The sequence below is a fragment of the Colius striatus genome, chromosome 2 (assembly GCF_028858725.1).
Source record: "Colius striatus isolate bColStr4 chromosome 2, bColStr4.1.hap1, whole genome shotgun sequence".
Lineage (NCBI taxonomy): Eukaryota > Metazoa > Chordata > Aves > Coliiformes > Coliidae > Colius > Colius striatus.
The window spans coordinates 39,316,352-39,330,621 of NC_084760.1; the positions used below are offsets into that span (position 1 = coordinate 39,316,352).

General features: G+C 39.6%; 1 long non-coding RNA gene across 1 annotated transcript in view; it reads right to left on the reverse strand.

The window, feature by feature from the left end:
• Positions 1 to 891: 891 nt before the first annotated feature.
• Positions 892 to 14,270, reverse strand: part of LOC133624938 (uncharacterized) — a 29,224-nt gene continuing 15,845 nt past the window's right edge. Inside the window, exon 3 of the long non-coding RNA XR_009818203.1 lies at positions 892 to 923. This is a non-coding gene — a long non-coding RNA (uncharacterized LOC133624938). The remainder of the gene's footprint in view (positions 924 to 14,270) is intronic.

Sequence of the window (14,270 nt, forward strand, 5' to 3'; positions counted from 1 at the left end):
GAAAGTGTACTTGCAAGTGTCAAATACTGCTTCTCCTCCATACATGTGCTGTGACTAATCTTCAGGATTTGTTAAGGTTCATATTTTGAGAATTTCTATGGTGGCTCTTGGTACCTCAGTTTCCTCATCTATAATACATTGGCAAATTGTTGTTTCTTATAGAACAATAGCACCTAGAGGCCAACCAGCTCAGCATCCCACTGTGCTTTGGTAAGATACGGAAAATTACAGTCTCTGCCCCAGAGCTTAAAATTGTTTATCTTCATTATAGACCTCTTATGGAGTTTAATGCTTCTGATGTGCTTCAAAAGCCTGCAGTGAAAGGTGGGTTATAAATGCAAGGAGTAGTACCAATGATAACAGATTTCTTTGACTGAGGTAAAAATCACAAACAAATATATAGCGTGGTGCATGACAAGTAAAGAAAAAAGCAAGGATTTAGTAATCAGCTACCATCAAACTAAAGAAAAATATCTCTGTCACCAAGGAGTGTGGCTAGAAAGTGATGGGTGGACTTCAGTTCAAAAGTTCAATTATACAATTTCAGATTCAAAGGAAACTTCAGCTCAGCTATTGCCTAGTGATACGATTACTGAAACCTTGAAGGAATGAAATTGAGTTTGAGCTGAGTGTAGGAGCAGTAATTTACCAGGTGGAGTATTCAGAAACCATTAACCCTGTAAATGCTATTGGAAAGGTAGAACTGATTAATGCAACAGTGGCTTCTTTCTGAAGACATCAGTCAATTTATAACTCATAACACAGAAAATGTATACCTCCAACTTAATAATTGCTCAGACGCAGGACTGATTTCTGTCCAAAGCCAAGGGAAAATGTCTCCACCTTGAATATTTGATAGAAGAATTGATCTGCTGTTCTAATCCATCTAATCCTTGGTCCACAATGACAGTTAACAGCATCACCTGTTTAGGGGGAAGAATAAAACATCTTGTAATAGTTTCAACCTGATAACTTGTACCGATGAATTCCCTTATTATATAGGTTATGAATCAATTTATGCTCGAAGTTACCAAGTTGTTGGCACTGTCAAAAAGTCTTTTATTCTTAAACTATTGTTTGGAGCTAAAATTCATTTTTTCCCATGATACTTATGGGTAGTCTTTCTGTCCACCTTGGTAACATCTTTCCTGACATTTAACAGTGTCTGTCTTCACATAAGCACACAATTAAAATGCTGATGATTTCATTTCGCATTTAATATGGCAGCTTTCAAACTGCAATGCTAAAAAATTGTATATTAACATCAATCCTACCCTGAAGAACTATCAAAGCTGGAGAAGATAACTGCAATAATCTAAGCCAAAACCCCACTTCAGACACTGTACAGCATTTTAAGACGCAAGTCTAGCACTCAACCTATTAACTCATGTCTGAACCAAAGACATACTTCAGAAAGAGATCCACCTAGTGAAGAGTGAGATCTGAGTCCTGGGTATCACTGACAAGAAAGCTTCTTATCTCCAACAGTATCAAGGCAGTAGATTTAGACTGGATATAGAGAAGAATTCATTTATGTTGAGAGTGGCGAGACTCTGGAACAGGTTGCCCAGAGAAGTTGTGCTGCCCTATTACTGCAAGTGCTGAAGTTCAGGTTGGACAGGGCTTTGAGCAACATGATCGAGTGAAAGATGTACCTGCCCATGGCAGGGAGGGCTAACTACATAATTTTTAAAAGATCTCTTCCAACCTAAACCATTCTATGATGCTATGATCTTCCAGTGATTATAAGAAACTTTGGTGTGCAGTATTTTATTCTTGAATAATAGCTGTCCAGCCATAGTAGGGGAAGATAATAGACAACAAGCTGAGTCTGAATTATGGAGACATTTATTGAATTCCAGTGTCCTGTGCTGGTGCTGAAATTCTATGTTTAAGTCCCACTTCGGAGTCTCACCATAGTAGTTTGTAAGAAGGAAAATCCAGAATTTATTCTGAATCACAGAAACACGTAATACGAGGTTGGAAGAGACTTAAGGATTCTGTGGTCCAACCTTTCTTGGCAAAAGAATGGTCTGGACATGACAACCCAAAATTCTGTCCATCCAAATCTGAAAAATGTCCAATGTTGGGCAAAAATCCCAAATCTGTTTTGCACATGACCTACAAGAGCCCCATTTTTCAGGAGAAGTAGTTGGAAACCAGGTAGGACATGCTGGGGTTTCTCAAAGTGTCATTATATGTCCTGTTTAGATAAATGAATCAAACTGCTACTCGATGCAGTCTGTGAAATCCAAAAGGGCCTTTAAATGTCCAGCCCTCAGGCCACTCAAACACCTTCTGTTCTGTTTCAGACACTGTCAAGCACATTCCTTGGGGTCCACCTGCCCTTCTGGGTGGACATATGTTTCCTGTAGATTGCATCACATCTGCCAGCCTGTGCAGTAGCTGTGGATGCTATAAGAGCATCTCCAAAGGCATAAGGCACCCCATGCAAGGCAACCAACTCCATAGATTAAGATTCAAGTACAATGTGTGAACAAACTCTAAAGGGCAACAGACTTGACTGACCATTGACCAAGTGCCTGCTTTCATGGGCATTAAGATTTAGCTCTCCCGAAATGAAAAGGCACAGCTGCTCCCATGGGAAGCAGTTGGATGACCCCTTGAAGAGGACAGCTTGGAGCAGTGACCACACCTTTGATGCCAGAAGAACTGCCAATGCAAATAAATCCTGGACTGTTGGTGAACATGGCACTCAAGGAGAAAAGCTTTTAATCTCACTAGACAGATGGGATAAACATTTATAAAGGAAACATTTTCAAAAGACCAGGCAGATTATAAAGGCACCAGGAGTCACTGAAATCTTGTTAAACATTGTTCACTGCATTACTTTAGATTTTAGTTTGAACTTACACTGTCAGATAAATTCCATTTATCTCCCAAATGCTTTTCTCACCGCGAGTGTTTGTTGCTATGAATTCACACCTTCAGTGAAGATTTACATTTTGTCCTTGATAGAGACAAAGATAATGCTCAGCTTCAATCATTCTAAGGCACCTTTTTTTTTCTTCACTTAACTGGGTCAGTGTTTCTTAGTGTGACAATGAAAACATAGGTTATGATGTTCACCCATTAGTGTAGGAAAGAAGGATGGTCTTACAGGTAAGCCACTGAATTAGTCCCCAGAGAGGAAGTCTCTCTCAAATACTTCCACAGACTACCATCCCGACCTTGGAAAAACTACATTAGTCCCGCTTTGCACCTATAAAATTGGGAAATAAATGCTTTCTCTTCTCCTTCTGCTGACCTTGCCTTTTGCTATACACAAGACCAAGCACTCTGGGAACAAATTTTCATCAAGTTTCTGGCCATTCATTCAGTACAGCCCATGATGAATCAAGATAGTTGTAAATTTGGTGGTTTAACCAATGCAGTTGCTTCACTCTAATTCAGAAACATAAAGATTTAAATGATATTTTTGGAAGAGCTATGGAAGAATTCCCTCAAGCACTCCCACACTTTCATTTGCTATCCTATCTCACTTGTCATTTATTACAAACTAATGAGTGGCATTTTCTGTTCTGCATTGACACTTTACTTTCTCCTCCTCTGAGTCTATCAACCAGCAATGAAGGACACGTCCAGATTGAAGGCATTTATCAATGCCTTCTCACGAAGCTCAGCATTTCAGATAAAACACAAATTTTACACAAAATAACCCCTCTTTCCAAAATACTAATTTCACTGATAATCCCTTCAGTTTGGTTTAGTCTGTACTAGAAATTAATCTTGCCCAAACTCTTACTTGGACAGTGGTAAGAATGATCACATGCCCCCTGACATTTCCCACTGCCCTCTGTACTTTTTCCTCATTTGCTAATATATTTTGTACCAAACTATCCCTAAGTAATGCAGTTTGGTTTCCTGCACATTTTGGCTATGTCCTAGTTTCATCTGGGATAGAGCTAGTTTTCCTCCTAGTAGTTGGTACAGTGCTGTGTTTTGAATTTAGGATGAGAATCATGTTTATAACACACTGATTTTTTAGTTGTTGCTAAGTAGCGTTTATCTTAAGTTAAATATTTTTCAGTTTCCCACACTCTGCCAGTGAGGACATACACAAAAAAACTAGGAGGGAGTATGGCCAGGACAGCTGGCCCAAACTAGCCAACAATCCATACTACAGAACGTCATGCCTGGCATACAAGCTGCGGGAAGCTGGCAGGGAGACGTGCATCACTGCTCAGGCATCGGTGGTGGAGTGGTGAGCAATTGCATTGGGCATCACTTTTTTGTTGTTGTTGTTGTTACATTCCTTCTGTTATATTCCTGTGTGATTCTGTGATTTTCATTATCATCATCATTATAATTCTTTATTATTGTTACTATTTTTTTTTTTCATTTTAATTATAAACTGCTCTTATCTCATCCTATGAGTTTTACTCTTTTTTTCACCAGTCCTCCCCATCCCACTGAGAGGGATAGGAGTGAGTGGCTGTGTGGTGTTTCGCTGCTGGCTGGGCTTAAATTACAACGACCTCCTTGGCAGTTACAGAGAAGATGATTCTGATCCAAGTTCCTAGTTATAAACTGTGTTTGAGGCAATGGAGGGATTTATAATAATAAATCTTGATCATTGTCTCTAAGTACTTAGTGACTGCTTCTACAATAATTACCTATGCTACTAAATCTATACTTTTAAATTGTTACACTAGTTGCTGTCATGGTTTTGACTTGGTCTAACAAGCTCAAATAACTTCTAGCCACAGTGAAGGTATTACTATGATCCAGGAAGTACTCGTGGCAGGCTATTTGGACACAGCAACCTTATTTTGGGTGGTTAGAAAGTTTGATACTGCAACCATGGTCTGTTGTGTGCTAACTGGCTGCCAGGACATAAAATGGTGCTGGGTGCATTCACCAGCATACACAGCCAACAAAGAGCATGAAAGGATAAACTGAAAGTCTATCTGAACAGGCAAAATAATATTATTGTCACTAACACACACCGTGGATGGGCTGCAGACCTGTAGAGTGTATTCTGTGTGAGCTGATGACAGAGAAAGCACAAAGATGGTACCTTTTATATCACCTGGAGTGAAGAAAGATAAATGAGGATGTGAATGATCTCAAACGCAATTCCAAATAATCCCACGACTCCTGCTTAGCAGCCCCTCATCTTCCTGGACTCTGGACCTTACAGCCAGCCTTGAGAGGGAGGGAAGCATCAGCACCTCCTGCTCCTACACTAGATTTCCTCATTGCTCATTTTGTGGTTCAATGAAAGACAACAAGAGGTTTTCAGGATTCAGACCATACAGACTCTTCCTTAATGCCAATATGAGAAGGTAGCTTTTATAAAAGTTAGAAAGCTTTCCTGTGTTAAAAAAAAAAAAAAAAATAAAGGAAAATGATAATATCCCAGAAGCTAAAAGTGATTGAAAACTCAGCATCGTGACTTGCTTTCCCAGCAGCAGACGTACTGAAGTTATTGGTAAAACCATTAATTAATCACACAACTTTAAAGATCTGTGTCACTGTCAGCGCTAAAATAAATACAGGACAGTGCAGTCAGACTATTCCTGAATATTGGGTATATTCATACAATAATTAACATGAATAGTGATTACCTGTCTTGTTTATTGATATTGTCTTGGGTAGATAACCATAGCTACACTAAATAACATTCTGAACATACATTTAGAGCATCATTCATTGATGCCTTAACCCATTTTATACAGCAGGCATATGGCACAGATATTAAGAGCTAATGTGCAATAATCAACTTGCCTGAGCTCCAAGGAAGAGTGGTGGGAAATAAACTGTTTGCAAACTACAGAGTGAATTTCAGTCCAACCATGTTGTGCCTTTTTCACCCGTCCATGAACATGAGACCAGTGTTTACCCAGATTCTGAAATATAGGTCTTTTTTTAAAAATGCAACATATTGATAGAAGTGAGGTTAGACACATACAGTCTGAATATGGCTACTATCTGGCATGGGAAAATACTGGAGACGAGAAGTTAAAATAACAGCAGTTTATGTTTCCCTCAGGAAGGAGTGAACTTACTGGAACAGAGTCAATTTGAACAAAAATGGACTTTGTAATCTGGAGAATGAATGTCCCAATTAATTACTCCAAATTACTCTAGTCTAGTGCATTTTACCACAATCAAGCATCACTGCAGAAAACTGGAAATATTTAGCATTTTGCAGGATTAATCTCTACCTCCTGATGTTTTAGGATCTCAGCTTTGTCTCCTTGCTACCAATCCTCCTCCCAGGCTACTCCATCCTCTTCCTTATTCCTGCAGCAGTAGCTCTGCTGTCAGCATCAATAGTAACCAAATATCAGCTGTTTTTCTGGGTGGCTTTGCATCTCACTTCCCATCAAAAGATAGCAATGAGTATATGCTAATTCTTTCTCGTTGTATAGCTTCTATCTCAAATTCTTCAACAACATTCTATGTTCTGAGACACTCACTTTCCACTCCAAAGGAATCTGCATTTCAGCATTGAGGGAAGAGATTAGATTAGATTAGATTAGACCAGACTGAGCTTGCTTTAGTATCCTTTGGGAAATTATGTTAAAAAAATGCAAGGTTCTGTATTATCATTAAAGCAATTAACTGAGTTACTATTAAAATGCAGAAATAACCAACAGGCTGGGAGTTTGTCTGTTTATTTGTCAATTAATAGAATCCTTACTTTATGGAAGCTGATCTTAAGCATATTATTAAATGTATAGCCTTAAATGTCCATCATACATGGAAGAGGTGTGAGGATGACACTGCTTGGATATGCTAGCATAGCAAAACCATAAAGCATCTAACTGCCTTCTGAGCTGGGAGCAGCACTTAGGTTATATCAAACTTTTATAACAGAGGGAAGTGGGATCCCAACACATAAATGCTAAAGAGGGTAGGAGCCAGTGTAGAGTGCTGAGGAACACCACAGTTTGTCTCATCAGGCTCAAATAGAGCATTATCTAACCAGTAAAACTGAGCACAGGCAAAGAGAAAAGATTTAAACCACTCAAGTCGAGTAGCAGAAAACACTATGTAAACCTCAAGTTGCTCCCTGATCTTGAGAGGCCAGAATAATTTGAACCATTGGACATAAGAGACAGACAGAAGCCTGCATCATGATACAAGTAGTAAAATATTCCAGAATCCTTTAGATCAGCTGCTGGGGAGTGAGTGAGAGCATTGCACAGTGCAGAGGAAGAGAGTGCTAGCACATAACTAAGGCATGAGGTGAACCATGAAACACAGACATTCTTATATTCCTCACATGCAGAAGCAAGGGATGAAAGCAGAGATCATATCAGATACTCCTAACTAGATGTAACACAAAAGGGCGTACAGAGGGCTGTGTTGTTCAGGCAGAGAGTGAAAACAAAATCACAGCTTGTATGAGGAATACTTAGGAGGGTCAGACCAGTCATTAAAGGACTTTCTTGGATCTCAGGTCTCATCCTGCTCAGTTTGCACATGACCATGGGCAAGTAGCTCAGATCCTCAGAGCAACATGGGCACCTCATTCTTGCTGATTTAAATAGCATGCAATATCCTCAAAAGACCGGACATAATCTTTTTGTAGTTCATTTCTCCATTTCTAAAACAGGGATAGCAGCACCTCACTCTGCCCAGATTTTAAGAAGAGAAACGAATTAAAGACTAAGAGTTTGCTTACAACAGTAGCAAAGAGCATATGAGCAATGACGGTAAGGTAAACAATCAGACACTAATAACTTGTGTCTTACTTGTTTGTAAATACTGTAGACATTGAGTCCCATTCATCCTTGGTACAATCTCATTAATGGAGCCACAGTCTGCATTGTCTGTCTTTATCTTTCTAATGATCCTTATGGAAAAATAAGGCAGAGGAAATGAGAAGCTTTATTGTGCTTAATATCCAAAGTGACAAGTCTTTCGTAAGCAGTGAAATGAGATTCTTCTGCACAGGTATAGTGATGAGGCTTGAAAGAAGCCTGTTGCTGGATTAAACAGAGTAATTGCAGTACAATTAGGTACAAGCACTTAACTCTCCTCTTCCAAATTCTCAATTATAGTAATAAAAATGCTTTTGTTTTGCCTTTTGTGCTTCATGGCTTACAAATGCTCCTGTCTTCTGCAGCTCAAGAGAAAAAAAAGAGAGAGAGAAAGAGCTTTGACACATTTCCAATGCAAGTGGTACAGCATTCCTCATGATACATTATAGTGATGCTTAAACCCTGACAGCGGTAGTGTAACAGCACAGCTAAGTCTATCACTGTGCTTTTCTGCCTTGTGAAAAGCACTTTGATAAGATGCAAAGCAACACTCCTGAAAAACCTTTTGCTCGTTTTCGGAATCATCTCTTGGACTCATCTGGTAAATCATTCACCTGAGTAGCCTAGGGATTCAGTTCACGATCCTCTCATTGTCATTAACTTCAAGGTACACTTGCTTATGTGTCAGGAGACACCTATGAATTGGTGAGCAAGAAGAAAAAAAAAAAAGCTTTATGCTTCCCTTTTTAAGAGTTATCCCAACTCCACAGTGGTAACCACTGAAATTCACGCATAATGTCAAACATGCCTGGATGAAAGTTTGAACAGTTAAATAGAGTGGTCCAGGCTTAGAGATGAAAGTCAGACATTTCTTTCTCTAAACATAGGCTTCTGATCAGATAATTAATTTGGACTAAATTACAGCACTGTACATCTGAAGCAGTAACGTCAGTTAAATACATGGAGCTAAAGGAGATTCACAGGACAGAATTTAGCCCTGTGGTTTGGAAGGTAAACCCCATATGAAAGCCATATAGTCAGTTTTGTTGCTGCAGCACAGAGCTGACCCTAAAGCTCCATGGATATAAAAATTCAGGTACAGTACCAGCTCCCAGGTACACCCAGCTTGTACTCACCCAACTAAAGCATAGCCAGAGTGTGCTCATTCTTATAGATGTGTCTCATTTTGGATAAACTCTAGCTACTTGTTACTGGCCACTGGCTCTTCTCCTTTGTTGTCTCTTCTAGGTCACATGAGAAGTCATTCAGGCAGATTTGATACCCAGAAACCTCAATCCATCATTAAAACCTAGTCCCATTCTTGGTCTTGAAATGAAGTGTTGAGGTTTGATATGTATCTCTAAATTAAATTATAACCATGACTCTACATGAAAGAATCCAGCAGCTGGAATAGAACTCAGTCTAACCATTCCCTTGCTGTGAAGGAGATTAAATACATTTAATCCATACCTCTAACTAGTTCCACTCTGTCAGATCTTCCTCAGCCTCAGGCAGCCTATTGACCCCTGTGGTCAACCTAAAACTAACAAGAGGCCACTATACCCCACTTACTTATACAGTTATGGACTAAAAGCAGAAACTGCTGAATAAAATTCTATGGTCTGCCTGTGTTACGGAGGTCAGATTAAACACAACTGCCTTTTGCAGTTTTATGACCTTGCAGAGTGTGTGGGAGACAGTTTTGCCCACAAGCTAAGAACAGGACCCTTATGATTTAGTCCCTCCTGTGCTTCAGAAGCATCATTCCAAACAGCAGGCAAATGAGCCCCGGTTTCTAAAAATGCATTCACTATTAGTAAATATTCTATAAATCATCTCTGTGGAAAAAAAAATCCCCAAGACGGGGGAAAGTGATTTAGCACCATCATTATTTGCAATTCTTTTCTCACAGGATCTGGAGGGCAGTTATGTCACTTGACACTGTTCTTTGACTGGCTGGCTTAAACTTTTTAAAAAATTTAATTAGGCCAACAAAAAATAACCACTGATGAATAGCAGACAACTTTTTATGTGATTATCTTTCTTTGCATGTGGATCTGGGTATTTACCTAAAGGAGGAATGGGGAATTCCCAAGGCCTAACCAAATTTGGCTTGTATTTTAACCTGTCTATTGCACTCTTCATCACCGGTGCCCACCTCAAATTTATATCCTCTGCCTTTGCTGCTTAACAAGACAGATCTACCTAGAAATTGTATCTGTATTATATTTTTTGGTGATCCTTCTTGATTTTGGTGGGCTTTAGCACATCACACGGTCGACCCCTTTTGTGGCTTCTTCTCCATACCTTTCCAGCATCCAAAAAGGCACGGGAAGGTTCACAAAGCCCTTACTATAACACGGGTTACAGGATACAAATCAGGACAAGAGCTTTAGGACACATCACAGAACAGCATTTTGGAGGTGTTACTAGCATTCCTAGTAGGGAAAGAGAAGAGGGTACTGACAGGTTTCAGACTCTGCAAAGGATGGTGGAATTTCCACTTTACCACCTTGCCGCTTTTCTACAGCATTAGTATTCAGGAACAGCGTATTTTATTCCTTCCCTTCAATCTCTTTCGGAGTGATGCTTAGGGAGGTTGCAATGCATGGTAAAGCAGATGTACACTATTGCCTCAAACATGCTTGCCCAAAGTTTTAAGCTGCACCAAGCCCACTGTTCCTACCCAGGCAAGCTGCACATGCATGCCCATTCAAGACATATTCAGGAAACCTGTTCAGTTGTCAAATCCAAAATGAATTCTCAGCCCTTCAAAAAGTATTACTTTTCCTCAAGTATTTTAGCAAAAGAAATCTCTTGCCTGCAAGTGCTATTGGTGATACTATGGCCAAGTAGAGCAGATGCTCAGAAACAAAACAAATATTCATCCATATTGGGATTCTGGCTAAAGAACACTGAAGTTCTGAAGAGCACTTAGGTATTCATTAAATTTTATTCATATGAGTAGCCCCAATGACACTAATAGGCATGAGGCTTAAATAATTCTGGACAAGTGTCCCAAGTTATGGAACAAAAGTAAGAGAAAAGAAAAGAGAAATAGAAAGAAAGACAATACAAAGATTAGTTGATTTTTATTAGTAGTAGTTCACTGGATTTTTTTATATCATTATGCAAAAAATCTATGCATAAATATGTATGCCTGAAGTTTCATTAAGACACATTAATCCTAAATTTTATTACCTTGCGCATTTCAGACGAGTAGGGAAAAAAGACTCCTTGACCCAAAGAAAAAAATTATTCTGCTGATAATTTATGTGAAGTTTCAGCATGTCTCCTAGATTTGTTGCAAGAGAAGAAAAGATTGTAATTAATCTTAAAGGCCTCTCAAAAACACTCACTCAGGTTTTTTTGGAGGGTGAGCTTCTAGGCTTCTGCTGTCACTTTCTGTTGTTCCTTATGTTTGATCTTGCCTGCCCACTTTTAGAGATAACCTGGAATGACTTCAGCCACTCCTGGTCAATCAGTACTATAGGCTCTTTCAGTTGCCCATAACCAGTTTCCACTTTTATTTAAGATGCCCTAGGTTTTAATATCTCCAACTGCAGTTTCAGAAGGACACACAAATTCCTCTTTAGTCAATACAGACAATGGCACCTAGAGAGTGATGTCATCTGAGACGTCCCAGGGACTCAATACATCACATGTCCCAGAGGGAACAGCAAAGGTTGATGCTGTCCCACAAGTGAAGGGGAGCTGGGACAAGGATAGCAGCAAGGCAGCAAAAGACCTCACCAGAAATGGAATAGCCCCATGGTACCCCAGCAAGGTGAGTATAGCAGGTCCAGCAATGATAAACAGAGTTAGCTGGGAGTTCACAGTGCCTGCTGAGTCCACTATGTTGAGGTAGATCCAGACAGAGGCAGGGACTAAATCAGCAAATTGCATGGCTGGTCACAGGCATGGCTGCTCATGGTCATACAAGTCAGCACAGATCAAGCATGGACTACTTAGGTCCAACTCCCAAGAGAAGGGTAGGGAGCTGCTGCTGCTGATCCTTATAGCAGAGGTTTCTCAGACAGCTCCTTGACATCCCACACACCATATCTAAGTTGATCAGGACCTTTACATCTTAAGACTGATGACAGAAAAGCATTCAGGGTAGCCCACTACACCTGAGATAGCAACCAAACACCTATGTTTAAGTTGCTAAACAGGTATCACAGAATCACAGAATCATAGAATGGTAGGGGTTGGAAGGGACCTTTAGAGATCATCTAGTCCAACTCCCCCGCAGAAGCAGGTCCACCTAGATCAGGTCACATAGCAACATGTCCAGGTATATATATGTATTTATATATATACACATATATGTATAACACATCCTTATTGGGCTGGCACAGGACTCAAAGCAGTTTCCTATGCAGGTACAATACCTTAGGCCATTTCAGATGTCACTGGGCGAAGTGTGTGGACAACTGAATCATTCTTCCAGCTCCTGGCCATCTCAATGGCTCTGTAGTCGGCACTGACTGCATTTATTACCACTTCTCTGATTAAAAAGGTTAGACTGTTATCTACAGGCATCTGCCTAGAGGTGCATAAATTCATATTCTTAATCTTGAAATCTGCCCCAACAGTTCAATATAATTTGAGGAATTTGTTGGGAGAGAAGTAGGCAGTTGAAGAAAACAAGTCTCTAGAAACAGTGGTCCCTGTTCTCTGTCAGACAGAGAGACATAAGGCTTTTGCTATTATCATTCCTGTGATCTTAGCTGTTGTGAAACAGAACCATCTGCACTTACCAAATGAAAATCAAAATTAGATTATGCATTTCATAATTTATATGTATGGGGATATACGAGTGTATAAAAAGCAGATAACTGTAAAAGAAGAAAGAGCAAAAAAATCTAACTGTATTGGTGGGAGGACCGAAAGATCCCAGCAATCTCATTTTGCAACAGTCCTTTCCACATGTCTACTGCAACAAATTTCTTTATGCAGCCCCGGTAGGCTCAGAAGTAGACTTTACTGTGTCCTTTCTGGATAGAAGTTTCAAGGTGCTGGGCTAAAGCTTTAGTTGAGAAACAATTAGTCTTCTCTGAGGTGACTCTCTTCTGCAGATCATATAATGATCATAAGAGAATGGGACAACTTCATGAGGAGAAGAGAACTAGGACCTCAAGAGGAGCATGGATGATGAACACGGGGTAAGAAGCATCAGACACGTCGTCTGCATAGAAGTCACTCTGCTTGTGTGCTTCATCTGCAGTGATGAGAACAAAGGCTTTTCTCTGTTTTGAAAAGGGCACTGAAGATTATGAAGTGTTCATTTTTGTTTGTAAGGTGGGTTGCATGAGCCATGCACAGAAAATTTAACACATATCTCATAAGAGATTGTTTCAAAATAACATGCTTCCTCTTTCTTAATACAATGTTATGATTCAGAAGAATTACATTTCTGGAAATGGAGGACCACATAACCTAGAAAAAAATTTCCTCTCACATCCCACACCTCTCTCCCCCTAAGATCATACACCCCTTCTTTTCCATGTCTCTCTCCCTCCTGATATTTTGTCATGAATCAGAAACAGGTATGCTTGCTTTCTCTCAAAAGCCAGCAAATAACCACGGTGTGTGGTGATCCTACTGCAGTGCCTCCTCCTGCCCACCACCTTAGTCCCTTTTGAACTCTATTGTTATATTTTTCAGAAGATTTGGAAAGCTTCTGTAAATTTTCTAGCCAGAGTACACTACATAGATACTTGTTCTCCCAGACACACTGTCAGCACTGTGTATTAGATCATAAATATGTATTTACATGAGGCTGATGCTGATAACAGCTATGAACCTAATAGAAAATTTTGCATTCAACAAGAGAAAAGATTTTCGTTTTTCATCAGCCTGTAAGTCTTGCTCTCAAACTCATTTCTTTCCACTGGATACAATCTAATATGGTTTGAGAGTATCATAGCAATCTTGATGCAGCACCTGTTGAAATATACATGGCCACCTCCTGGGGTGTGGATAAAACCTCAAAATGGAGAATAAATAACTTATTATAAAGAACTAGATTTCCAGTTGTTATTCACGGTAATATAAAAGGACTCCTGCTTTATAATTTAGAAACTCCATCGGGTTCATATCTTTACTGTATTTTGAAGGCATGCATCAGGTAGGAGGAAAGAATAAGCATTTACTTTTCCATTAAGAAGAGTAGAAGGAGGGGAGTGCCGTGATGCTTTATATATAAAGGTACTACTCACTGCTGAAAAACTGAAGATGAAAAAGCGACATACATTCTCATAAAAATAAATAAGGAGCTCATTTATTTCATCCATGAGAAACACATTAAAGAAGGTCCCCTGACATTAAAAGTTTGAGGGAAACAAAATGACAAAACAACCCAAAAAAACCTAAACAAAGATGAACTAAGGTTTTGGGTCACAGAGTCAGAAGACATCAGCATGAGAACAGATTTGTACTCCTGGCCCCAAACCAGGTGGAGAATGAGTTCCTGGTGGGGGTTACGGGTTCCTATTGCATGCAAGGCGGGACACTTGCTACATCAATCAT